The sequence below is a fragment of the Camelus dromedarius genome, chromosome 21 (genome assembly GCF_036321535.1).
Source record: "Camelus dromedarius isolate mCamDro1 chromosome 21, mCamDro1.pat, whole genome shotgun sequence".
Lineage (NCBI taxonomy): Eukaryota > Metazoa > Chordata > Mammalia > Artiodactyla > Camelidae > Camelus > Camelus dromedarius.
The window spans coordinates 8958540-8985565 of NC_087456.1; the positions used below are offsets into that span (position 1 = coordinate 8958540).

The following is a 27026-nucleotide window of genomic DNA, read 5'->3' on the forward strand; positions in this document are numbered from 1 at the left end:
CTGTGTAAAGTTAAGCATTCATGGGAGCACCAGAAACTACTTTTATGGAAAAGGGGTCCCAAGTCATTGTTTTTGTGTGTTGACACTGAACTCCATCTTCTAGCACTTTCTCATCTGGGGGCTGGCGTCAGAGCAACCTGCTGGCAGAATCCGTACCTTACTCACTTTATTGGAAATTCCTAGGCTGGAGCCTGGGACATGTAGATGCATCAAAAGTTGATCAGTTTGTTACATCTGACCCAAAGCGGTTATGCCAACAGGTCTACATTTACCTCAGTGGAGAAGTGATAAATCAATTCAGGGTCCTAACTATTCCCACCGCCACATCCTGGGGACATGTGACTCTTCAGACAACAGCCTGAAATAGTGCTGTGGCTGCAGGGTTGAGGGGGGTCCCATTCACTGGGGAGCTTAACCAGCAGTGCTTCACCCGTCCCACCCTCACTGCACCAGGCAGGGCAGGCATCTGGGAAGACTGGCAGGATGTGGACTCAGACAGGCTTCCCAGGTGGCTGAGATGCCACCACTTACGAAGAAGCACTGGCGTGAAATAAAAAGTCCTGCAGGTGCTCAGAGGTGGCCACACATCTGTGCAAAAAGGTCAGTCAAGGGGACATAGAGTCCCCAAGTTTACTCCCCTGTGAAGTCAACTTTGGCTACTCTCTGAATACCTTTACAGAACTGGTTCACCCTGTCTTCAAGGGTTGATAGAAACTAAGAACCAAAGTAGGGTTCCTGCATCTCCTATTGCACCTGAATTCGTCAGTGTTCCTCCCTCTAAGAGCCGCGCAAGCACAGGTTCAGTTAAGCCCACGTTCCTGAAGGAGCGCTGACCACGGAGGTGCCAGGGCTGCAGCCCACTGGGCACCCAGGTCCGTTTCCTCATCAGCAAGTAGGCTCCTTCGCCCAGGTCTGCAGCCCTGCTCTCTTCTGTGATCTTTTCTCATTCTGTTTCGTGGCTCAGAGAATTCATTCTCATCTTAAAGGGCTACATTTTAAAACCTGTCTGCTGTAACCTACTTCAGATTTTCTGTGAAGTAGGTAAGTCTGCACAGCAAATTAACTTCTCAGGCCCCACTGTTCATCATCATGGAATGATGAATAGAAAGTAATAAATGAAAAACAGAGACATGATAAACTGAATATAATAAAACATTTATTAAGGTGAAGATGCATGAACAGACTTCTTTTAACAGAAAGGTAACTTAACAGCAACCAATTTATAGTTTACAGTACTACCACAATTCAGCAAACTGAGGACATCAGGAAACTTACAGTTATTTGTTTTGAAAAATCCATTAAATGATCTATTACCTGTGTATAACGTATCAAAAATGCAGCTAAGGAAGTTCATAGGAAAAGCGTGATCCCCTCCCCTCTCTCTGCCCATCCATCTTCCAGGAAGCCACAGGCTGTTGCTCACCACACTTGGCATGAGACCTCGAGGCTGCTGCTTTTCCCCCTACATCATAACCGATTTCAAATGGTGCTAGACAAAAACAGACTCTGAACACCAGGAGAAATCGGTCAGCCTGTGTAAGAGATGGGTCCAGTGGTGCTCCGGGGGTCCTGCACCTTGGCAGTGCAGGTGGCAAGTCTGACTTCAGCTGTGCGGCACCTGCAGCTGAATGTTCCAGGGCATCTAGGAGCAGGCGGACGGCGCTGATGTGGGGAGACAGTCCTCCCGGGACTCATACCTCCCCCTTCCCTACTGCAATCCAGTACCCAACCCAGCATTGCCCAGTCACGCGCTCAAAGCCCTGCCAACAGGTTACTGCTGGCGGCTGCTGCTACCTGTCCTCAGAAAGATAACAACGCCTGGCCCTGCTCAATCCACCGAGTTCACTTTGGACACAACCCAGTCCCTGCACTGTTGCCTCCACAACCCAACACACTCAAGAGTGACTTTGCTTTTCAAGTTCATCCTTTTTTGAGCCAGCTCAGGCGGCAGGAGGAGGAGAGCCGGTCCCACAAGCGGCAGCTCCTCTGCAGTTGGCCCTTGGCTGTGCTGCAATTCTTACTCCTAAAACACTGATTTCAAATGGTGCTAGATACAAAGATGGAAAAATCTAAGCCACCATGTGAAACCAGCTTCCAGAAGAAGAGGATCTCACTGAAGAAAGAAGGGAGATGCGATCAGAAGACCCAGCCTCTGCCCCGAGCAGTAACGTCTTCTTGCAGTTCCACTTGTGATGGGACATAATATATGGACCCATTAGAAAGGCAGGGAGGAGACTTACACAGTAATTTCCAAAGAACATGAATGTCAAAGCTGGTAATTCACATAGACAGTCGAAATACAGAAACTCACAAATTCTAGGTTAATTTATTCAATTCCACAACCAGTCCCTACAAATTATTATATATATAGTAAAATAAAACAATCAAAACTATTATTAAACTGTGTTAACATTTACATCCGTGTTGCCCTGCTTTGTACAGTATTTCACAGTATCCAAAGCATTTTCTAATATTATCTCACTTCATCAGGAAACAAGCTCCCCGTCTGCCCGGGAGGCTCCAGCCTCTCTGCGAAGGCCAGCTGCACCTGAAGCAGGGCAACTTTCCCACGTGTCCCGTTCGGGAGGAGCGTGGGCTCCTCCTTCCCAGCCCAAGGTAATTGTCGGGACATTCCAATATCACCCCATGAACTGGCAAACTGATTTATCCTCTACTGTGACACAAAAAATCGGTATCCTAAATTGTATTAAGAAGATAATCCTCTAATACAAGAATGGAGTTTTGTTTTGTGTTGTTTTCAAATTTTGCCTGAAACTGAAATTCACAAATGGTGTTCAAATGAGATTTCCCATCTCCTAATTGCACCATCTTTTTTTGGCTGTTTGAAGTTAAGGATATATGCCTGCATTTCCTCTGATTCCTTAACCAAGAAAAAGAAGAGACAGAGACTGATCTCTCAGGTTCCCTACCAACTCTTCAGGTCTTGAGATAAAGGCTTATATTTTTTTATGCCTCCTGAAAATAACATGATGTGCTGCTTTAGGGAAGAGAAGGAAATAAAATTTGAACACCAAGCTGTGCTCTTCAATTCTCACAACAGCCCTGTGAAGCAGGTGTTATTCCCATTTTTGCAGAAGCAACTGATCCTCAAAATGGTTCAAAAACTTGCCCACAGTCACAGGACTGGTGAGCGGTGCTGATCCCACTGTAACTCCGACGTCTGTGTCCCTGCGCCTCTGCCCACTGCCGTCTGCTCTGCAGCTGGACCATTGTCTCATTCTGGTTTTGAACTTAAATCATGAACAAGATTGAGGGCAGGTGGGAATCCCAGGCAGTATTTCTGCATGGAAAGTGGGGGGTGTACCTGACTGTACAACATGTAAAACTTGAGGGGAGATGGGAGCACATATGTTCTGCAAGAGGCGTGGTGCTTTGATACCTGCTTTTTCTCCTGCACCTCCGGTGCCTTTTGGGGTCTCCATGGCCTGGCTGTGGGAGTTGGGGGGACACTGGAGATGAGCTGCCCTGCAGTGCCCGTGCTGGACGTCTGCAGGATCTGACACCAGCACTGGGCTCTCCAGACCTTGGCCACAGATGGGAGAGCTGGGGCTAGGGCTTGGCAGTGCCTGCAAGGGCTCTGAATAAGGACCATTGCAGTCAACAGCTGGTGGGGGAAGGTGCTGTGAGTCAGGTCACAACTAAGGCTCTAAGGTCAGAAGTGAGTATCAGTGACAGTCATTACCATGTGGTCTGAATCCTATGAAATGAGTGGTTGGAGAAGACCAACATTTGGTAATTCTCAGCCTTCCTGCTTTTCACTTTAGCCAAATTCCTCTTCCTTAGCAACTTCCAACTGCCACTATCCACAGAATCCTCTCCTAGGGCGTCCTACAGTGACCCAGACTGCCTCTCCCTCCACCAGAAGGCCTCTGCCTATGCTGCTCCCGCCTTCTGGAACACTCTGCATCCACCCTCCCATACCTACCACCCCCAACCCCCGACCCAGGTCAGCAGGGTGGTCTGAAGTCCTCCTGCAGGTCTCAGCTCGGCCACTCCGTGCTCAGGAAAGCTCCCTCGTCTAGCCCGGCTCTCGGTTAAGCCGCCCTGTCACACCATCAAGCTCTTTCCCTTCAGAACACGCTTCTGACACCTGGTCGTTGGGGGGATCAATCCACGTCTCTCCTGCTACCCAGGAAGCATCAGCCCTGAGCTCAGAGGAGAGGCTGCACAGAGCAGAGGACGCACTGTCACCAAGGGAACTAAGGGACATGAGCCCGTGTTTGGGCTCCCAACTCGAGTTCTAAAATACTCTTAGTCCTCTGAAAAAAGAGACAAAAAAAATCATTAACAGTGCATTGCTATAAACACCCTAAAAGAAGAGGAAGGGAATAGTCATCTTAGTACCCGAAGCTTTTGCCTTCCAAGTCCATCAGACACAGGGGTCTGTTGAGGTCTCAGGCCTCCCAACAGAATCAGGCTTCTCTCTCCAAGTCAGCCAAGCAGGGACTCACTTACCTGAGGCCAGCTGCTGATTTTGCTCCCTAGTTGCATGCAGCCAGGTGGTTTGATGTAGCCAGAACGGGCGTGCTCTTCCTGGCACTCAGCCCGAGGGCCAACTCGATCTGGAAGAAGGCAGCCTGAGAAGCCCCAGCCTGCTCAGCGTTCTGCCGTCAAAGGTGGGTGGCGGGGTTCTCCCCCCTCAGCCTAGTGGCCCCACCACGCAAGCTGACCAGCAAGGGGGAAGGACTCCGAGGGCGTGTCGGCTCCAGGAGGTGCTGGTGGTGCCGGAAGAGGGCCTGGGGAGCCTGCTGCCGCCCCAGTCCACTTCTGTGCCCACATCCGATTTGGAGGTTTTCCACCCCCTCGTGCCTATGACACTCCTCTGCCTGGGCAGGGACCCGAGGGTGGAGGAAAGGTCACCGCACAGTGAATCAGAACACAGCGGCTGTGACTCCTGCTCAGCCCGGGCTCTAGGAACTGGGGCCTGCCCTCCTCTGGAACAGGCGCCGATGGTCCCCGCAAAAAGAGAGGAGCTAGCACAGACTGGTCACTGCGCCTTACAATTCATGGAGAGGTTGGGCAGGAAACTCGAGACAGAGAAGCAGCCACCATGGGCAGCAGAAGTACAGTGATCTGGAGAGGCCACGTTTTGTCTAAAGGCATGCAGAACCGGATACATTAAAAAAAAGAAAGAAAAAAGAAACAAAAAACTCCGTGCAGGGCAAACGAAAACATCTGAGGGTTAAATACCATTCACGGGCTTCGGCTTAAAGAACAGTCTGGAGGTTGCAGACAGAGCGTCCACTGCGTTCCATGAATGATGCTGTCTGCGCCGTTTAAAGTCTGAGAAACCCTAAGCCCAGCATGGTGCCCCCAGAAATAACAGGGGTGGGAGACGGGGAGGAGAGGAAGGCTTGTTTATGAAATCTGTAAGCAAACCCACGGAACAAACAGATATTCGCCTCCAGGAGCCCCGTGCTGCCAGCCTGCTCTGCGCTCGCTCCCACTGCCCGTTCAGATCCAGAGCGCTGCGAAGGCTCCTGGAGGCAGCGGCTTCTCCCTCCCTCCCGACCCGGCTGGGTGCTGAGTCACAGCTACTTACATGACTGACGCAAGTTCCAGCCAGAGCGGGGGAGGAGCGCTGGACGTGGAGCCCAGCTCATCCATCTTCCTGCCACTGGGAATGCTGGTTTCAGGGCTCCTGGCAGTGAGGAAGGGTCATCTTGGTGAGAGAGGGGCCTGGAGAAGGCCCTTTTGGAAAAGGGGGAACTTCTGCCCTTGAGTGAGCCCCAGACCACTGTACGTCGGAACCGAGAGGCCCAGCCCAGCTTCCGGTCACTCTCGGCTCGAGCCCCGGGCCACTGTCCTGGACATTTTGTCTTGAGCTGTCAGGGTGGGGCCTGCTGCCAACGAGCTGTGGTTAATGAATCAGAGGAAAGGGTGATAAGATGAAAGGGCTATGAATATGGGGCTGGGGCGGGGGCAACACGGGGATGGCTCTCTCTTTCTGGCAGCTCAGTCCTGGAAAGGAGAGCTCAGCACCCAGGGACCAGCACACTCCCCAGGGCCTGGATCCCAAAGTGGGGATGACACACTCAGCACCCAGTGAGCCCCTCAAACACTCCCTGAGGGGACAAGGCAAGAAGTCACTGCCCTCCCAGCTTGCGTGGGCAGAGCATCGGCAATTTTGGCTGCCCTTGGGGCAGAGGTATGGGGGCCTGTGTTCCTCGGCCTCTGTTCTGCCTCAACACTACCGGAAAAACTTGGGTCTGGAAATCTCCCAGACTCAGGACAGGGCACGGACGCCCCGTCGCTCAGGATGGCTGGCTGGCTGGAAGGATGTGCACAGCCACCCTGCCCTGGGGATGCCATGGGGCCCGAGGGGCAGCAGAGACAGTGGGCAGCGAAGGGAAGGAGGAGGGGTGGAGTGAAGACAGGATCGGGGATCCCTCCCCGTTCCCCAGAGAGTGGCTTAGCCGGAGCAGAGGACGGGCACAGCCCGGAACTGCTTTCAGGGAAGCCAGTGCTTTCCACAAGAGGAAGAGTGAGCGTGCCTATGGTCTCTTACACACGCACAGTGCCCTCCCCCCAGCTCACGGGTCCAAACCAACATGTATCCAAAGGAGAACCACCAGCGCTGCTCCCTCTTCACTCCCAAATCATCTACTTGACTCAGTGCAGACGGACTCAGAAGTGAAACTTCAGCCTTAGGTGAAATCTAACTTTAGAAGTTGAGGGAGAGATGCCCAGAACCCAGCTTCCCCACCTCCCCAGGTGGAGCTGGGCTGCCCCCTCCTTCAGCCACCACAAGACACTACAGATGCAGTCTCTGACCAGGAGCCCCACTCACAGGACCGCAAGCCTGCTTGCTGGGAGGAACACATCTCCGTCCCCAGGAGGCTTTCCAGAGGTGTGCCTGGCCTCTGTGGCACAGCCCCCATTTCTCCTGGAAGGAGAGCAGAGCATCTCCCCAAGGCAGACATCCCCCACCGGAGCACGGCCCTGGCAGGCACCAGGGAGGCAGGGCTGCGCCCGCTAACCTCCTAGCGGTGGACCTACCCAGAACCTGGGCATCCACCTGGCGGAGCCCAAGCACCGGGCACACCCTGTGGCCTGGCTCTACTTCCCTAGGTAAGGGGAGGGAGGCCAGGCAGGCAGAGGGTGGGTCTGGAGTCCAAACTTGGAGCACCCTGCTCTCCTGCTTCCCTGGCAGCCGGCCTGGCCAGTAGCTGGACCTGCACTGCTGTGCCAGCCTCTTTCTGTTATCAGGACCTCTGTCTGCCAGTCTCAGGACCTGGAACAGTGGGTGGTGGGAGGAGGCAGGAAGAGGAGGGAGGAGGGAGGAGGGAGGGAGGAGGGAGGGAGGAGGGAGGGGGGAGGGAGGGAGGAGGGAGGGAGGAGGAGGGAGGAGGAGGGAGGGAGGAGGAGGGAGGGAAAGGAGGGAGGTGGAGGAGGAAGTTTCACAGTCTGGTGCATTCCCATCAGATGGGAGAGAGGGCAACACGTACAACTTCCCCTTTTCGGGTGTTTCTCTGCCCCCACTTTCGTTTCAGTTCCTTCCCCTCTGGACCGGGGATGGCACGGCTGGTGGGCTGGGCGGGGGCGGGCGCCCAGGTGCCCAGCCAACAGGGCTCTCGCCTGGCTCCATCTCGGGCCTGGCAGGCTCCCTCGGCCGTTACCCGGCATGCTCTTCTCCTTGTCAGGGAGGCCTCGCCCTCTTGTTTTCAAAGTTTTATAACAGTATTGTTTGTTGTCCAGCAGATTAAATTCTTTTGGAGGTGGCGGGGGGGGGGCGTGCTCAGGGGGGCGGTGAGGGAGAGAGAGGAGGGAAAAGAGAAAGGGAGAGAAAACACAAATAACTACCACGAGGGCCAAAAGATTAAATGAGTTCCTTTTTGAACACAGAGTTCACCTGTCTTGGAGAGAGGCCAGGGGCCAGGAGCCCGTGTTCCCTTCCTCACTGTCTGTGTCCCTCTCTTCCCTCTCTGTCCCCCTCCTCCCCTAGCAGAGTAACACGTGGTCTCAGACTTTCAAGGCCACTACTCAGGGTTCAAGCTTAAAAGAAGAAACAGCTCATAGGACCGGGGGGATTCATGCCTAAGCAGCTCCCACCCCAGATGAAGGCATGATGTGGGCTGAGCTGGTCCTAGCAAGGACAAACTTGATTCCCAGCTCCTCATGGGTCTGGGTGACTCGCTCCAGGACCAGGTGGGGAGATGCCCCATCTCAGAGATGGTTCATCTCTGCAGTGAGCCTGTGTTTTGTTTACATTTGAAATAAAAGTAATACACTGGACAATGTCAGAGACACTGGAAGAACTGCACCCTAAAGAAATGACAACACAAACGCATGGACAAATGTTCCTGTATACCTAAGGGGTGAGTGAGAGTGGGAAACAGAAGAGAACGAAGACAAAAAAAAGTGATATAAAATAAGCATGACCTTACAGATCAGGGAGGGGACTGAAAGGTTCCTGACCTGTCAGGCCTTTTGGTGCTGAATCCATAAGCAGTAATAATACAAAAGGCTACAAGATTCTCCGGATTTAATACAACCTTCATTTAGCCATTAACTGGTTGATTTCAGGCTTTGGGTCACCTCTAAATAGTATGCCCAGCTCAACACACATCTGCGCCCTTAGCATAGCAGGCAATGCTGGTGGTCCCTGAGGGGTGGACCTGCCTGAGATATTCCTCTTCCAGCTCCTGTCTTTTTCCAGCACACCATGTCTGCACCCCCGCCAACACACACTCATTCACATCTCCAATGCCTCCTGAAGGTCCCTAGGGCTGGGGGAGTCGGCAGGGGTGGGTGGTGGTGACACAAATTCAGAATCAGAGTAGCTCAGGGCTCTTTCCTGGCAGGGCTGAGGGGGATTTTCTCCCTTTTTTATTTGCAAGTAACATCAGTCCTACAGGGCCAGCGCCAGATGTTCTCTCTGCAAGGGGAACGCGGTCAGCGCTTCGGACGCAATGCTCATGGCCCCCACCCCAGGCTCAGGCTTGCCTCAAAGGCAGGAAGGAAAGATGGAGGGACCCATCACAGAGCTCCCACTGGACCCTGGCACCCCCACCTCAAGCCACTCCAGGGCAGCCTCAGATTCAGGCCCAGAAGGACCCTGTCCAGGACATCCAGTCTCCCCGTCTCAGATAAAGAAGACTTGTCTTTCCTTGGGAGCCCTGAGCAAAGGGAACGCCATGGTTCTCCCTCAAGTCTAGCCTGAGTCAGCCTCCCCACTGCAGGTCCAGCCATCCTCGTTCTCATCCTCCAGGAAAACAGGGTCCGACAAGACACATCTTCACACGTAAAGTCACTGAGGGCTGCATCCTCCATAACAACTCCCTGGGGCCTCCCCATCACAGGGTTTCTCAACAAGCCGAGGCTGCACTCGGGGTACAAATAGAGAGACGCTTACAGACCTGTAAGCACACTGCCCCCTGTCCAATCCCAATGCTTCCTCAAGGAACAGCCCGGGATAAAGCCTAAGCCGTCATGGCTAAAGGTGCTATAAATAAAATAAACGCTGCTCTCGCCCCTTCACACAAGTTCTGGTCTATTTAAATGAAGATCACGCAGAAGGCCACTTGGCCAGGAAGACGTGCAGCCTGCGCTTTGCCTCGGCATCCCTTGTCAAGGGTTGGGGTGGTGCTGAGTACTCAGGAAAACTGACATCCAAGAATGCTCCAGCCCGCCTTCTCCACCATGGGAAAGGCCATTTCTCCAGGTCAATCACAGAGCAAACCATCAGAGCTGAAGCCAGCATTTCCAGTATCTTACCTGACATTGTACCTTAGCCAATTCTTCCAACGGGCACTGCACAGCAAGCAGCTAAGGAACAGGTAACACACATGCAACGTGAATGCTGGGAAAGCCCCAGGAGGGCCTTATAAATCCAATGGAAAAACCTCAAAGACCTCACGCTGGGGCCTCGGTTTCTAAGGATGTTACTTAGCAGAAACATGGCTCTATGCACATGCTGGAAAGGCCATACAGATGTGTCAGAATGGTCTGAAGCACCACATATTCCAGAAGCTTCCATGGGTAGGGAACCTCACCAGAAACCCATGGTGAATGGCTGGCTTCCCAGCCAAGAAGTCCGGGCCAGCTTTCACAAGAGTTCCAAGAAGGTGAAAGAATGGAGAACAGGACGAGCTAGATATTCTGAGGTTTCCCACCCCTTCAATACATAGAGAAGGGACCCCAGGCCCAAAGAGATCAAGTGAACTTGTCCAAGATCCACGCCCCCATCCCTGCCCCACCCCACTGGCCCTTGGAAGAACACAACTAGAACCCGAGAAAGTAACAACCGTGGAGTCAGGGGACCTGCGTGGTGGCCCGAATGAAGCAGGTCGAAGCAGCTGGATCTGGGAAGGACTCTCTCTGGCTCGGTGTCATCCACTACAGGGGTAACACCACCCACCTGCCCTCACAGGGCTGCATGGGGGCCAGAAGAGCGAGCAAAGGTGAAAAGAGCCGTGAAACATCGCATGGTGCATGAGACTAGTCAATTCCTCTCCCTCTGGCATCCTAGCCCAAATCCCTGGTCCCCACACCATCCGGGGCAGGGGGCCTCATAGTTACAAACCCCAGGTAAGTGTCCAGTACAGTGGCAAGCAGATAGCATCTTGCAGAAGTGTAGCTATTTTTAAAGCTCTGCATTCCGTCTAGCAGATTGCACAATGTGTGCCTCAGCCTCGGGGCTCCTACCCACGCAGCCCAGGAGATGTAGCGGACGGCAGGGACGAAGGCTGCCATGGAGAAGCAAGGCTGAGGCCCCGCCACTCCTGGCCCCAGCCTGGTCTTGCACAACCGTCCAGAAGGGTCTGCGACCCTGGGCTTTGCTGTATGCATTTCATTTCTGCTGTCTTTTAAAGAGTGACTCAAGACTAAAAACCCAAAATGGGACTGGTGGCTCTGAGATATTTTTGTTTCTGTCTTCTTCTTTCTTTCTTTTTTTTTTTAAATACAAGGGCTTAAACAACCACATCAGAAAAGAAGGCTAAATATAAAGGAAAACTTTCTGACAGCAAAGGGGCACAGGCTCTGAAGATGAGTCTCAGCGAAGGCACAGGACACAAGGGCCCTGCGGTCCTGTCTTCTCCAGGATTTAGGGCCAGAAAGGATGGCACATCTTTCCTAGAACACGGCATGTCAAGCCACCCCCTGCCACTCCACGGCCCATCTCCAGACAAGCCTCTTGCTGGGAGCAGGGGTCCACGTCCTCGGTCACCTGGAGGCTCCTCATCCATCACCTTCAGTTACCTTCACACCATCGTTACCTTCGCACTTTTCTCAGGAGGGTCCTTTGAAAACTCCACCCACCTGCCCTAAATCATGCCGACCGTCTCCCTGCGGAAAACAGGACTCCAGCTGCTCTAAGAGGTGTCTTCAAGGCTCCTCACCTCTCTTGCCACTCAGATCTAGTCTTCTTCATCTTGAGTTTCTGGCTAAGAAACATCTCCACGAACATCCAGGGCGCCCCCAGATCAAAGTTGGCAGGAACCTCCAAAAAGATTCTGGCTCAACCCTCTCGCTTTACAGGTAACGAAACTGAGCCCAAAGAGGTGAAGTGAGCAAGTCCAGAACCCGTGGCTGTTGACTCATCTCCACCAGGGGACACAGGCCCACTTTCTCTGTGCCCCCTCAACCACATGCCACCAAAACCTACACCCCACCTTTGTGCAACATCAGCCCCCTGGCAGCAGGTGGCAGCCTCCGCGGTCAGGGTGGACCAGGCGTCAAGGACTGCGGTGCCAAAGAGGGAGAATCACGTGGCCTGACTCACCCGGGCGGCAGCCACTCCACTCCCGCCGGGTAAACAAGTCCTGGGCCCTGGAGCCGCACACAGGAAACACCCCTCCCCCCGCCTCCAGCCTCCAGCCTGCCTCAACTCTCCAGACACAAAGCTTGTCCATGCATCTGACACAAGGTGACTCTCCCCGCCTCCCCTCCGCCCGTCCCTTCCCAATCGCCATAATCTTGGAATCAGGCCCTCTGGCAGGAGAGGCTCAGCTGAGTTCTGCCTCCTGCAGGCCTGTGTTTGACCAGTGACTCGGCAGAGACGTAACCCACATGTTCCCCTGGGGTGCGTGGACAAGAGAGGGGCACGGTGACCGGGCTGAAGCAGAGGTGCCAGCTGGCGACCGGGGAGGGTGGGAGTCGGAAGGTCAGGCGCAACCACGGCTGATGGAAAAAACCCGAGTCTGCCGGTGACCAAGGGCTTGGCGTCTACTGCCACCTCGATTCCTGACTCACCACAAGTTCCTGTGAGCTCCGTGCACCCTGGAGGGATTTTCAGAGCTGATAGGCACAGAGAGGGCTTAGCAGCCCTATCAGCTCTAACTCTTTGGAGGCTCAGTCAATATGGTTTCCCCAGGTAGCCGAGGTCCTGTAGTCTCTCGAATTCCCTCTCCGATCAACAGCTGGATCCCCGTCCTTATGCATGGGTCCCCTCCTTTTCCACATATGTCTGCTTTATTTTTAAATTTTATTCACTATTATTAATGATCTCTGCCCACTAGAATGTATACCCCACGAGAGCAGAAACTTGGTTGTACTGAGTTCTGCATCCCAGCACCTAGAACAATCCCCCGCACACATACAGCAGAGGCTGAATACATATTCATAGAAGGAATGTATTCCGCTGCCTGTCCGCGGACACCAAAGGGTAAATGCATCTGCTCTGTCTCCCCAAAAAGGGACGTGGTGCAGTCATCCCTGTGACTGCAAAGTCACCTGGGTGCCTGGCCTCTCACTCTGGGTTACATCAGTTGGTTTGGCGGCCTATCCTCTGCGGGTCTTACCTCCTCAAAATTTCTGACTTTAGCCCAAGAGGGTGAAGAAAGAGTACAGGCGTTGGAGTCAGAAAGACTTGGGTTTAAATCTCAACAAGGCCACCTCTACCACGTGTGTGACCGTGGTTAAGTCTCTTAACAATCACAGTGTCTTTAACCATAAAAGGGAAGTAACACCTACACCATAGGACGAAATCAGATAAGCAAAGGGGGGCCCTTAACAAAGGTCAGTTTCCCTTTCCCTGGACTGCACCCCTGAGACCGAGAACTCTGATGCCCGTCTCAGGCCTTCATGCCTCGTTACAGACCCTGATCTGGGCTCCACGCACACACATGTCCACTCAGGCTGCAGCAGACAGCCTCAGCTGAGCAACGGACACATCCTCCGACCCTCTCCTGGACTTGATCCTGTGGTCAGACGCTGCACAACCATCCCCGGCATGGCTCTCTCCCTCCTCGTCGCCCCCAGCTCCTCCCCTGCCGGGGCTCCACACTGCTGCGTCAGGCTCCGTACCGGCCTGCGGACCTGCAGGTGTTCTCTGGCCTCATCAGCCCACGAGCAGCTCCTGTGGAAAGAGCTAGCAAGAAACCCAACCCAGTCTCCGCTTTCCTCCCAGACACTCCAAATCCCAGAAAAGCAGCGCAAAACGAGGGCCTCCCACAGACAGCCGGCTAGTGCAAAAGGCGCTCTCTCTCACATATTTCAGAGGGAGGCAACACGCCCAAAACGGTGACCCGCACGAGGTACAGATCCTCTCTAAAGCTGCGGCTGCAGCCTCGGGGGCACTCGCGCCAGGGGACGCAGCCAAGATATGCATTAAACAATTCACAGCCCCGACCAGACCAGGATTCAATGGACTGGGGAGGTGCCGACCAATCAGGTCCCCCGGCAGAGCCCCTCCCCCACACCTCCTGGCCAAGCCACACCACCAGGGCTCCAGTGCCACCAGCTCTGTTAACCTCTGCTGGACCCCACGTGGGAAAGGCCCCACGCTGCCTCCCGGCTCCCAGACCGCAGGGATCCAAAGGTCAAGAAAGCCATGCCAGCGACGCCTGGCCTGAGAGGCCCCCCTCTCAGGGGATGCCAACTGTTCTGCTCGCCCGACTGCTGACACATAATGCTCCACGTCATGTCAGGAGAAGCCCCGCTGGTGAGCAGGGAGGAAAGAACCAGATGAGGGACAAAACCAGAAGCAGCAGCAGGGAAGCACCAACTGCAATTCCCGGAACACCAGAGGCCGCAGAGACAAATGTGTCTCAAAGAGCAAAACCAGCTTCCCCTTTGCTTCCCACTCTGGTGATGCCAGCCAAGCCAAGGGCAGGGCTGTGAACGGGGGCGCACTGCACAGAGGCGAGTGGAGGCTCCCGGGTACGGCCGGCAGCCCCATCTGGCTCCAGCCCGACAGCCGGCGCTGGCCAGACTCCAGCCGACACATCTTGAGGGACTTGGCCGCTCCTCTTCGTCTCCCCAGCTGCACCAAAGCTGATCTCTCCTCTTTATTCAAGTTCCAGGTCCAACACCCCTAGCCATTCCTCCCTACGTTACTGCTGGAGGGGCTGAGACTTGTCAAATTCCTTGAAGGAAGAGACACCGGACTCTTCCAAACAGCCCTGGATTCCTCGTTCAGCGAGGATCTCAGGCTGCTCGCAGCCAACTCAGAGACTCATCTCAGATGGGAAGGGAGAAGGTGAAACACTGGGAGGCAGAATGCACCAGACTTCCGGGGGTGGGGGTGGGTGGGGGTGGGGAGGTGAGACAACACCCACATCCACGGGCATGGGCAGAGGGCTGGGATCCCCCAGGTGCCCCCTGATACTAGCCAAGAGCATCATAAAGTGACCAGCACCATCCCTTTTATCATTAGACCCCAGACAAATCTGCAGTCAGCCCATTTCAACGGGCCCTGCTGGCCCAGAACGTGGCAGGAAAACCACTTGACAGAAGAGAGACTTCCCGGCGATGTGGCGGCCGCCTACGGCCTGCTTTCTGCCCCGTCTCCGTGAGGCCACAGGCCTCCCCAGTTCCTCAGGCCTCGTCATTTTTAATCACCATTGCTACCACCGCGACCAGCACCAAGTGAGGCAGAGGCAAAAAAACATTTCTGCGTCAACTGCCTGGAGGTGCTCTGTAACGGTTCGCTGGGAATTTTTTTTAAAGTAAGGCACTGAGGGCCTAGAAAGAAAAAGTGATTCACTCAAAAAAACCCCCCAAAAACCAAAAAAAAAATCAAAGTAGGGAAAGATGTCCACTACCAGGCCCACAGTCTATAAACTCCAAGCACTGCCCTGGACTCAGGTCTCAGGACAAGAGGACACGGGAAAGAGAAGGCCCAGGGGCCAGGCAGGCTCCCCGCTCCTCTGAGGGCTCAGCACCCAGAATCTCGTGCCAGACGCAGGGGCCGGAGCAAACTCCCAGTCGGTCAGTCACTGTGGGAGCCCCAAGTGTTCTGCCAACCGCCACACCCCACCATCTCCCACACGTCCAGCGCCTGACCACTCAGGCTGGCCGCCCTGCCCCCAACCCTGGCTGGTTACTAACCCCATTCACAGAAAAGCCAGGAGGAGGAGAATGGGAAGAAGAGAGCAATTGTTTGGGAGATTCTGAATGAAGAAGTCTGAGGATTCCCCACTGAATAAGGAAAACGCCCTCGGTGGGCAGGGGAACAGGGCGGCCCACACCTGACTTACCTGGGAGGCAAGGACGGGGTTAAATCCTATCTTCCTTGCCGCATCTGGTTGCCAACAAGCAGCCTCATGATGACACGCTGACAAGACACATCTATCAGGTCATATCTATTAGCACTTGCGGTCACAGAATCACGCAAACTGGGGGCTCAACAGCACCTCTCAAAGGGCGGAGGCAGATACCCAGCCCACTCTGCCCTGTACCACCCAGCAACTCTGAGGACAGCTGACCCCCTTCTGCCAGTCCAGCCAGATTCCCAGAAAGCCCAAAGGCGGGTGAGGGTGGAGAGCAGACAAGCTCCCGGATGCCCACAGCTGGGCCTGCCCCATATAGCCTACAGAAAATCAAAGGAAGGACGAGGGAGGGCTGGAGGAAGGCAGGGAAGACAGGAGGTCCAAAAGGAGGAAGAGAGAGGTCAAAAGGCATCCTTGGGCAAAGCAAGGCAAACAGGAAACCAGGAAGACACACCGGAGACCACACTGTGCTTTCAGCCACATTGTGTGCCCCAGCCATTCCTCCAAACCCGGTATCCATCAAGAACCACCAGTCCCTCCTGGCCCTCCTGTGTGTGCACGCATGCACACGCACACACATACGCACACATGCATGTGTGCACAGCCCTTCCTGGAATAAAAGGCCCCACGGAGCTGGCTCACACTCTCCAGGCTCTGGTTCTCTGACAGAGCGCTCCTCTCCCGAAGGGGAGGGCAGACACGTCCGATAAGAATTGCTTAGCACAATGCTATATATAGTCTAGGTTCCTACCGGCCTAGAGATTTGGAGCTAGAACTTGGCAGAGAACCATGCTAGATTCTGGCAAGGCCCACACTCCCCCAGCCAGCCAACTGAGAGCCTCACCTCCCTGCTGCGGGCAGTGAGGGCAGGCAGGGCCCTTCCATTCAGCCCGTGAACACTCTGCTTTGAGGGACCTGGCCTTTTGGCTCCGTTTTAGGGAGAATCGACTTCTTCTCCTGAATGTGAGGGGGATGTGTGGAGGCTGAACACTGAGTTCTAGCCTCTCTGCAGCTCTCCAGCAGCACAAGAAAATCGATCTAGTCCTCTCTTCTGGAGGACCAGGGGCGGGGGTGTGCAGGGAAGAATGGAGAAGGCACAGGAGCTGGCTGGGTTCGATAAGCATCTATCCACTTCCGACGTTTGAGGGAATAAAAGAATGCAGACGAATACTTACTGCAGAGAGCCAGGCTGCCAGGCATCTCCTTTTTTTTTTTTTTTTTGTTCCAAATAAACGCAAACGGATACACATTTATCCCCCAGGATGACGACTGTCTTCTGCTCACCAGCACCATCGTCAGCTGAGCCCGAGTCTCCAAAAGGCCGTCATCGACTCGTGGAGCTGAACTTCTCTGAGTTCTCTGCAAGGAAGAAGTGAAAGGTGGGCTCAGCTCCCAGGGCCAACCAGGCAGTGCACGTGCAGGCCCCAGTCAGGGTCCCCTCTGGGCTTAATATGCGGCCCCCAGACCCGGCCCTCTACTGCGGCTCACCATCCGTTGACAGAGGCAAGACCATGCCAGTCCCAGTGGGCACAGGGTCTCATCAAGGACGGCCCGTCCATCACCTCTTTCCGAAAACAAACCTGAGCCACAACAGAGTGCTCTGAAGTACAGAGCCGGGCTCTCATCACATGCACAGCTTCTGGACAAAGAGCCACAAAGGATCCAACACCCACATATATACAATTTTTTTAGGTCAAGCTGTTCTCTACTCAGGCTGAAAAAGACATGACGCAAAGGGGCTGGGGCTGAACCCAAAGCCCACTCAAGGCTCAGCTGGGGATGGCGAGCCCCTACCCCTTGCCTGTCTCTCTCCGCTATGACCTGGACCAGGTCTCCCTGCTCCCTCTGGCTCCCAAGGCCCCAGAGCCACTCCTTCTGGATCCCAAATGAGTCACGCGGGGAGGTCCATGGGGAGAGGAGGAGGTGCTCGGTGACAAATGTCAGTGCTGGCATCATCCACAGGAAAGCGTGAGGTTGAGAAGTGGCACACAGGGAAAGGAGGCAGGGGGCTCTGCGGCCAGGCTGCCCCTCCATCTCTTCCCACAAGTTGTTTGCTCCTCTGCCCCAGACACTGACCGAGAAGCGGGAGGAGAGACGGGAAGCCAGAAGCCGGGGATAGTGGTTTGGCTGCGGCTCAGTGGCAATGGAGGCCCATCTTCTCTCTTGCTCCTGAGAAGGCACGGCGGGGCGGGGTGGGGCGGGGCCGGGCAGGCCGGGCGGGGCGGGGCTGGGGGGATGTCACGCGCATGGAGCGCAATGCTGCAGATTCAAGAAAAGCCTAGAACCCTGAGCCGCCATGATGACACGCACACACACAAGGTCGAGAACTCAAGGTCCGCCATCTCACCTAAGGCGGAGGTGAGGAAGATGAAGCGGGGAAGAAAAGCTGTGATTTGGGATGATAAGGGAAGGGGACGCTGGGAGGTGGTCTTCAGCTTGAAGCTGGTGATGTGGATCCACCGTCTTCACGTGACGCCAGCAGAGAAAACCTAAGACACCACATCCCCATGACAGGCAGTAGGACTGTCGGGCCCACCCCTGCCCCAAGAAGGGACTTGCCCTCCATCCAAGGCAATGAGCCACAGTGAGAAACCCCAAAGAGTTTTCTGGACCTGGGAAAATGCCTCTCAGTGGGGACCAGCGAGAAGACCTCAAGCCACGATCCTGTTTGCCAAACTCATCTAATAACACAAACAGCTGCATTTTCTTTTCAGATTCTAAAACACAGGGTCCACAAAGCCTAGCTGGGTTACCCGATGTCGCCCCCAACTCGATGCCTGGGAGTGGCCCTTCCCCTGCCAAGACCCTCCTGAAAATGACCCCAGCTCAGGGTCAGCTCTGAGCCCCGACAAGCTGTTTTTGCTGCTTTCATGTTGACAGAACATCCTGGCCACTCGGCTTGAGTGCTCCATCTCTCGGCTCCCGACACACTGAGTCATCATCCAAAGAGGAAAAAAACAACAAAGCAGCCGTCACCAGGGTCCCCGCTGCCGTCGGCTGACGACTCACGGGCTGTCGTCATTCTCTGCTCTGCAGCCCTGGAACCAGTGACGAGGGGCTTCAGGGCATCCAACTCCCCTCCCACGGGGATGCAAGAGTGCCAGGGAGCAGGCAGTCACTGCAAAGAAGGGAAACTAACCTGGCATCAGAAGGCTCCCAGGAAGGTTCACTGGTTAACCCTCACTCTGCCACTGCCAATGCTCACGGCTCCGTGCCCATGGCGTCTTCCTGACGCAGGTGTTCCTGATGCAAAAGCGGGTACTTACTCCAGGGTGGGGGAAGGCACCACCGTGCAGGTCTCAGGTGCATGCTGCCCAGTTACCACCTCCCCTGCCCCTGCTGATACCTCTGCTGAAGGCACACACACTCCCTTCTCCCCCATTTCTTCTTAAGCCACCTGCTATGTCTCTTTCTTAAGTCCCCGGTAGACAACTGGGCAAGGGGAAGGGAGCTGCATCACTTTCTCTTGGGAACCTATTTGCCTGGAAATATATTAGGTGTTTCTGTGTAGTAGGTATAGTGGCTCCATCTCACTGGCTGAGGACAGTAAGACAAAAAAATCAAATGACTCGTCTAAAACCACCCAGCTAAGATGACGCAGAGTCAGGATGCACACGCAGGTCTGCCCAAGTGCAATGTCTCTGCTCCCTGCCTTCTGTGGCCTCCACTGACCTCCGGGTTCTGGAGCTCATTCTGCTCCGAAGATGCTACAGACCACCCCACCTCCTCCAAGAGGAAGGTGACCAGGATAACTGAAGTTTGTGAGTCCATCAATTTCAGCTACCAAAAAACCCCCCCACCATCTTGGGTGAACCTGGCCTCAAAGGAAGAGGAGAAAATCAATAAGGCAGTAGGGAGGGTGGCACAGAAGAGCTAAGCCACCCAGATCTTGGGCGCAGGAAGACGAGCCACCCAAACTCCCACAGAACATCAGGGACTTAGAAACTCCTTAAATAGACACATTTTGAGGATCGACCTCGTAAGAGGCATTTTGCAGACACTGAAGACTGAGAGAAGAAAAAGGCAAAGGTTTTGAGAGACCAGGGTTCGAATCACGATCAGAACACTTACCGGCCATGGGACGTGCCTCGCAGGGCTGCGGTGAAGAACAGACGAAATTCTTGCCGAGAACGAGCTTGATGCGATACCTGGCAAACAGAAAGCACCAAATAGGTACACGCTTCCCTTCTTCTTTTCCCTGGCTTCCTGGAGATCACAATCTAACAGAGGACACGAGACTTGCACACAAAGAGCCACAGCACCACCAAAGGGGCATAAAAGAGGGGTAAAGCACACGGGAGCCTAGGCGAAGGGGGCAGGGGTGGTTACGAGAACTGCCGCCCGCGAAGGTGATCAGGAAAGGTCCGCGGAAGACGGCGGGGCTGCCGCAGGTGGGTGCGGTGGAGAGGAGGCGTGGAAAGCATCACTAGTGAGGACAGAGAGAGAGAGAAAAAGCAGGAGAAAGTAAGTCGCTTGGTTCTGCTGGAATACGTGGTCCACCGAGGGAAACCGGGAGAGACTGCATGGGAAAGCTAAGACAAGACTAAGTTACAGACAGCCCTCAGCGTCCTGCTGGAGGGAAGGGACCTCGTTCTGGAAAGGACGAGAAACCATTTTAAATTTCTGAGCAAGGAAGACAAGATGGCCGCTGCACGCAGAAGGGCCTGGAGAGCAGAGGGCCGGACGGGCAGCAGGGAGCCTCGCTGGAGGACTACAGCTGGAACCACGGCTCTGGCAGGGGGTATGGGGAGGGACAGAGGAGAGAGAGAACGGCAAAAAGGCAGGGCCATCCAAACACATCCTCAGAGCTGCCATGGATCCCACTCCCTGTCCCCATGGGGAGACTGCCAGGGACACAGCCTATTTGGGGAACACAAACCACAGGTCCGACACGTCCAAGACGAGCTGCCGTATCTCTGCCTCCACTCCCTCTCCACCAAACTCAGCTCGCCCCACCACCCCCTGAACTGCTCTAAGCCTCAGGCTGAGGAAGGCATGGGAGACCCAGGCCTACGGTTAGCAGTGCCCATGCTCTGGCAAAGCCAGGGTCCCAGCCAGTGGGACCCCCACCCAGGGCTGCGTCCGAGGGTGGGACTGGGCGGTCCTGCCCGAGGCCACCGTCACTGCGGCAGCCACCGCTGTGCCCGCCTCTGCTGCGCGTCTGCCCCCCCCTCCCCTCCTCCGTCATAGCCCCCGCCCCCCGCCCACTCTGCGGAACTGGCACAGCAGGACCAGAAAAACCAACGCCACCATGTCGGAGACCAGCAGAAATGCCTCCAAAATGGCAGCCTTATGATAAAGGCAGTTCAAACATATTCTCCACCGACCCAGGGAAAGGGAAAAACCAGAGACAAGGGGAGGGAACTGTCAACCACCTCCCAACTGGGTGCCCCCCCCACTTCTTTACTCTCACAACTGTCATGTCTTTCCCTTCACAAACTTCCTCTCAAAAAGCAGAAAGCACAAGAGAGAAAGAAGGGCATCGCCCTATCCCCCGAGAGGTCTTGGGGGCCATAGGTGACACGGGGCATTCAGAAGGGCATTCTCCTTCCATACCCCAAGACAGGGGACCGCAGCCCCTTTCCATCTTCAAACCCAGTTCCTATCACTGACTGGACAAGGGCCACCCTCCAGGGGTGAAGTCTTCCACTGCTCCCACTTCAGACCCTCCCCAGCTCTGTGGGCCCTGGGGAGCCAGGAGGTGGGGTTGCAAGGAGGGGCCGAGAAGGCACAGCGTGCCCTCTGTTATGTAATAAGAAGGGCGGTGCTGTCCTAGGCCGGAGACCCAGGGCGCACTGCGCTCCCAGATGCGCAGTCATGGGTGGGGGCCACTGCGCAAGGCGCAGGGCTCCGAAACCCCCTCCCCACGGACGCAGGGACTGCATCAAGGACCGGATGGGGAGCGGGGACCCTGATTTTTTCCAAGTCCTCCTCCCCCAACCAGAGGCGAGCAGCCTGCTGCCCTAGTTTTGTTCTCACTCTCCTCACTCCCCAGGATGACAAGCCCTTCTAACCTGGGACCTCCAAACCTCTCGTGGCCCATGGCTTTCCCAGAGACCCCACCAAACACGCAGTTTCTGAGCAGCGTCCCAGGGCCAGTCCCCATCCTCACCTTTCCGGGCACCAGGGAGCAGCAGCTTCCAGAAGGCAGGTCCTTCCCATAATGGGCTCTGGACAGCCGGGGACGTCAATGCAAATCTCTTGTCCCCGGGGAGTAGCCCAGAGTCAGCAGGAAGCCCAGGGTGGTGGCAACGGCGGAGGCAGCAGCTCTGCCCTACCTTGCCCATGCGTTTCCAGGGGAGCCAAGAATTATTTTGCCGCAACACTGAGGTGTGGCTGATCGGAAAATTCCCTTTTCTGACACCAAACTAAATAATAAATATTTCCTTCCAGTTTGGTCAACCCTCTGCGCACCCCTCTCCCCCAACCTTCGCCCCTTTGAGAAAAAGTTTGGGGAGCCCTCAGCTCCTCTTCCTAATAGTGCATGAAATAAAAAAGGCACAGGAAGAGGCTTCAACTGGTCAGTCAAAAGCAGGCAGACACAGGAGCATACGCACACCCCTAAACAGATTTTAGAAAGCTGCTGGGCTTCTCCCCCCCTCCCCTTTAAGCAAGTGAAATGCAAATTCAGATTTGATACCCTGCCCTCAGCCAATCAAAAAAAGGTTTTCACCTGCCACTGGCCCACCCACCAATCAGAGGAAGTGTCTGGAGTGAGAGCCCTCCCCTGGCCAATGGAAGGCCAGCTCAGTCACTTAGTTAATGATGCAGCAGTACAAGGAAGGCCATCACATGTGAACTGGAAGGGTGCCAACATGGAGACACAGAGAGCGCAAGGTAAACAACTTTCCAACGCCAAAAGGATGACATTTAATCTCTAAATGCGAGCTTCCCTTCTCAGCTCATCCTTAACCCCTCTCGGCTGGTCCTACAGATCCTGGGAGCCTCACTACCTGTCCCCCAAGAGCTCCTAACAAGATCCAACAGTGACTGCGTCACCATTCCCCACTTTCCCCAACTACGCAGTGACAGACCTACCAGCTTTACCCCACTTCTCCCAGCCCACGCCCCATCCTGCCCACCTGCTCCCCACCAGCCCCAGATTCCCAGGGCCGAACGTTTCAACGAGGCAAGCCCTGGAAAACTGCCCCCTCGCCTTCCTCCTCACTCCCTACCTTCCACCTGAGAACCGCACAGACAGACAGACAGATGCTGACACCCAAACAACCTGGAAAACCAGTCTGTCTGTCTGTCTGTCTGTCCAACAGAAGGAAATGGGGGTAAAGGCCGGGAGGTCAGGTGGGACGCCGGGGACGGCTTGCTCCTCTCTCCTCTACCCTGGTCAGGCTTGAGCAGCTGACACTAAGGAAACAGAAATTAAAGTGGAAAAAAACCCTCCCTCAGAGAAAAAAAATAGCAAAAAGCGAGAAAGAAGGTGAGAAAGACAGAGCACCCACATACGCAGAGACATCGCCCCCGATCCCAGCAAATACGTACGTGGGGGAAGAAGGGGGTTACGCCATCAAGTCCTGAAGCCCATCGGACCACCCATCGTCGCCTGCGCAGACCCAAATCTCGGTCGGCCGTAAGGTGCCGCAGTCCCGAATGTTCCAGAAACTGGTCCCATTAAACCTTCCACCGTCGCCCCGAAACCTCCTGCTCCCACCCCTGCCCCCCACAGCCACCCCACCTCCTCCCCGCGGGAACCGCCCGTGCCACCTTGCGTGTCATCTCCTTAGTCTAGGCTACTCAGAGGCCTCCGGCCCCGGACAGATTTCTGAACGCTTGGCAAGTGAGCTGGCAGAACCTGGTGCCCGGTGTTGCTATGACTTGTTTCTTGATTTCTCTCTCTCTCTCTGCTGCAGCACGGCTGTTGCTAGCAGACGTATCGACGGAGCGCTCGCTCTCTCTCCCTCTCTCCCCTCTCCTCTCTCTCTCTCTCTCTCTCTCTCTGAGCTCTGTGACGCAGATCTAAATTCTCCAGTCTGCTCCTTGTGTTGCAAGAGCAGAACTGCAGCTTTTCCCCTGGAGAGCCGGAGGGCAGTGCCAAGGCTGGTCAAACAAGGCAAAAAAAAGTTAGGCCTACACTCCACTTCCCTGGCCACTCTTCTCAGCCTCTCTCCTAGCCCAGACCTCCCTGCTCTGGGGCACACAGGGCCTGGTCCCCGAAGGCTCACGCCTTCTCTGAGGGCTTCTCGGCCTCAACACTAGCTTAACTCTTTGAGTGACAGCACCCAGAATCCAGACCGGGCTGTCCCACGCTAGCTGTGGCGTCATCCTTTCTTGAACTATATGAGTTTCTCCTGAACATGAGAGAAAAATGGTCCCCACCCTGAGACCACCATCCTATTAACTCTTTCTGCCACAGACAAGTCCAGAATTACAGCCGTAGCTGATTTTTGTTGCTGTCTGCTTTTTTGGCCCCAAACCAGGACCTTTTTCTCCCTGGAATTTCCTAAGGACCAGAAGGGTAATTAAAATACTGCCTGCTTACCCCGTGAGTGAGATCCTTCCATTGGGGCAGGATCTGGAGAAACCATATTGAACGGCAGCCTGGAGAACCAAGAGTGAAAGCAGTCTGGACGTCCACTCCTCCCGGGATCAGAATTTTAGGGCCTAGGTGAATACGTCCAATCACTTCTCAAAAGGCACTTAGGCTGCTCAGTCCCAGAGATTCAGGTTGCTGAGTCATTTGTTCCCAAGAAGATCCTCTGACAACATGAAAAGCGGCAAAACAGAGCAGCCGCCAAGCCTGGTCCTGGAGTGGCCAACGACTGGCTTCCTTTCTCCAGGGCAGGCAGCCAAGCGAGACGAGCGTCCACCAGCCCACCCACCACCACCACTGCCGTGTCACGCAGGGCCGTTCACACACCTGGAAACCTGGAAACTCCAACGGGGACGGGGGTTCCCACCAATGCTCTGGAGACTGAGTGGGGTTGTTTTTGGATACTGACAGATCTCCGCTGCAGCAGAACACACAGCTCCCAACATTTTCCTGCCCCCAGGCCCAGAAATGTTTCCAGAACAGCTCACTGGACCCCGCATACCTCACCAGACCCAGGGAGTCTTGGGTCCCCACACCACCACACCCAAAGAATACAGACCCGCAAAGGTTTCTGACGACCAGTTGCACCACAAGAGCCTAGCCGGGATGGGAAGTGAGAGACACAGTCAGGTCCTGGGACAGCTGACTCAACGTATACCACATCAGGATCCTTGCAACTTCAAGATGGCTTGAGAATGAGAGGCCAGGCGGCCACCTTATCCTGTATCTCGCCTTCCAAGCAGCCTCCTTCCAGCAACCACTCTGGGCCAAGGTTTCACCCAGCAGAAAGAAGACCACTTGGAAGACAACCATGGCACTCCACGGCTTTAAAAGAAACCCGGAGCATCTGTGCCAAGCTCTCAGCAGGGGAGAAAGTGCTTCAAATTCACACCTTCTGGGCTCCAGGGTAGAGCATGCCAATAAAGAAGTCACCTACTGGTCTGATGACCAAAGGAATGTGGCCTTGATGGCACCAAAGCAAGTCCCCCGGAATGGTCCTCTGCCTACTTAAATACCATTTGCCGTAGTTTCCTTTTCCATGGAAGAAAAACATGCCTAAGTTCATGTCAGGACATTCCTGATTTATCCAAGAGCCCAGGATCAAATAAACAAAGGGCTTTGAGCACTGCCAGGGAGCCTCCTGCTTCAGGAGGGAGAACGAGAAGGAAGTAGGGCTCAGCACAGGGCTGGCCCATCACCCCGTGAACCTGGAGAATGACGTGGCTGCTCACTGCCATGGCGATGGAGATGTCATGGGTGGGTGGAAGCGAGAGAGAAGAGGCAAATAAGTCACGAGAGACGGAGCAAGAGCAAGTTAGGGTCAGGAGAGCTCAAGCCGCAGAACTTACAGACAGAGGCCGGCTGTGGTTCAACCACAGCACCACTGAGCTTGGGTCCATGCAAAGGCAGGCCCCGGCTCAGCGGCTCGGCAGGAACCAACTCTGACTTGCAAAGCATTGTGACAGCACTACATTCGGGAGGCTCTGTTTCATTTCACTTTTCAACTATGTCGTTTCATTTTCTTCCCACAACCCCATTACTCTCCTGACGCTTCAACGAGGACTCCAACAGTCATTTGAGGTGCCTCTGCCCAATTCTAGGTCTTCCTTCTATTAACCTGATTCTGCGTGGCGCCCAGAACAGGAGAACCCAAATGGGATGACCAGGAAGCAGAAATGGATTCCGTTCCAAAAACACGGGAGGATGTTTACTTTGTGAGCATGCTCGAGCCTACGAGGAAGCAGTTTTACAGGGTGCCGCACGCAGTGTTTGATTTCAGGGGGTAAAGGTAACTTCGGAGTGAGGGGAAGGTGCTGGCTCCTTCCGTCCACCCTGTGAGGTCCTGGGAGGCTGGGCCGGGGCAAACTTGAAAAGGCAGGGGCTTCGACTCAAGCCCAGCAGGTCACTGGCTCTCTTCAGCCTCTCTGCAGCTTCAGGCCTCGGGAACTAAACACACTCTCCAGACATCACGAGCTCTCCGTGGCCTCTGACTGATCTGGGTCACAACTTTGAAATGTCAAAGAGGAAGATTTTTTTTTTCTTTAAAGGGAATGAGCTGAACTTTTACCCAGCCCTTGCCCTGGGTTTGGAATGCAAGCACTCGGTAATTGCCACAAATGCCAGTTTGGCGGACATCAGCCAAGAGTGCAGGCCCAGGGCAGGCCTCTCCGTCCTCCCCTCTCCTCACTGGGGCCTCCTGAACACGGCCTGGACCTGTCACCAGGAAAGAAGTCATTTCTCTCAGGGTACGGAGCTGGGCAGGGGACTGGTCCCAAGCACCACCGGAGTATCAAAGGCCAGAGTGGGTGTTCTAGATGAATCACAGGCTGCGGGCTGGGCTCAGGCAGCACCGACAGGTTCGGGTCCACAGTGAGAAGGTGTTTCTGTTCACCGCCTGGGAGGGGGCAGGCAAAGGGCACTCAGTGACCCCACAAGGTAAATCATTAAGTACCTACTAGGTGCTAAGCCAACATTCAACACAGGAGAAGTACAAGACACGGGCCATGACCTCAAGACACATTCTAATTGAGGACCCTACAAGCATCCCCAAATTGGCACTTTGATATTTCCAAAACCTGCTCTTTAAAGAACTGGAATTCATCCTCCCACTGAAACAATATTGAATGTACTGGTTGGGTTCTCAGGCCAACACACAAAGGCCTGTTTTACCCCCTGGAGGAAGTCACAAACTCCAACACCTCGGTGCGGGGTTGGGGCGGTGCTCGGCAGATAACAAAGGATGGAAGCCATTGGGAGGGAATGTGTCCGGGGAAGGAACAGCCCCCTCCCCAGGCCTGCCCGCTTGGGGCCACCTGGAGCTGGAGACCCCCAAGGGCCAAGATCGTCCAATTTTTCAGGAGAAGGAGAGAATCTAAATTTATTACATTAAACTCCTGATTTCTAAACACTGTCCCTAAATTTTTAAAGTCAAAACATCTACAGAGATTCCATTGTGTTTTCTCTGTGGTACCGTGTCCAAAATACGCTACAGGAGCAAGCCCTGCCCCAGTGAGGATTTAAATAAA

General features: G+C 54.7%; 1 long non-coding RNA gene across 3 annotated transcripts in view; it reads right to left on the reverse strand.

Annotated features, from left to right (window-relative positions):
- Positions 1–1136: 1136 nt before the first annotated feature.
- LOC116148680 (uncharacterized) overlaps positions 1137–27026 on the reverse strand; it is a 64361-nt gene continuing 38471 nt past the window's right edge. The window contains exons 1-5 of one of the 3 annotated variants that reach the window (XR_010377127.1): positions 21568–23127; positions 19527–19603; positions 18595–18698; positions 16631–16814; positions 1137–5662 (exon numbers count right to left, since the gene is read on the reverse strand). This is a non-coding gene — a long non-coding RNA (uncharacterized LOC116148680). Of the gene's footprint in view, positions 5663–16630; positions 16815–18594; positions 18699–19526; positions 19604–21567; positions 23128–23174; positions 23942–27026 lie in introns of those variants that run through there. The other 2 variants (XR_004132208.2, XR_010377128.1) reach the window with 2 other exon arrangements.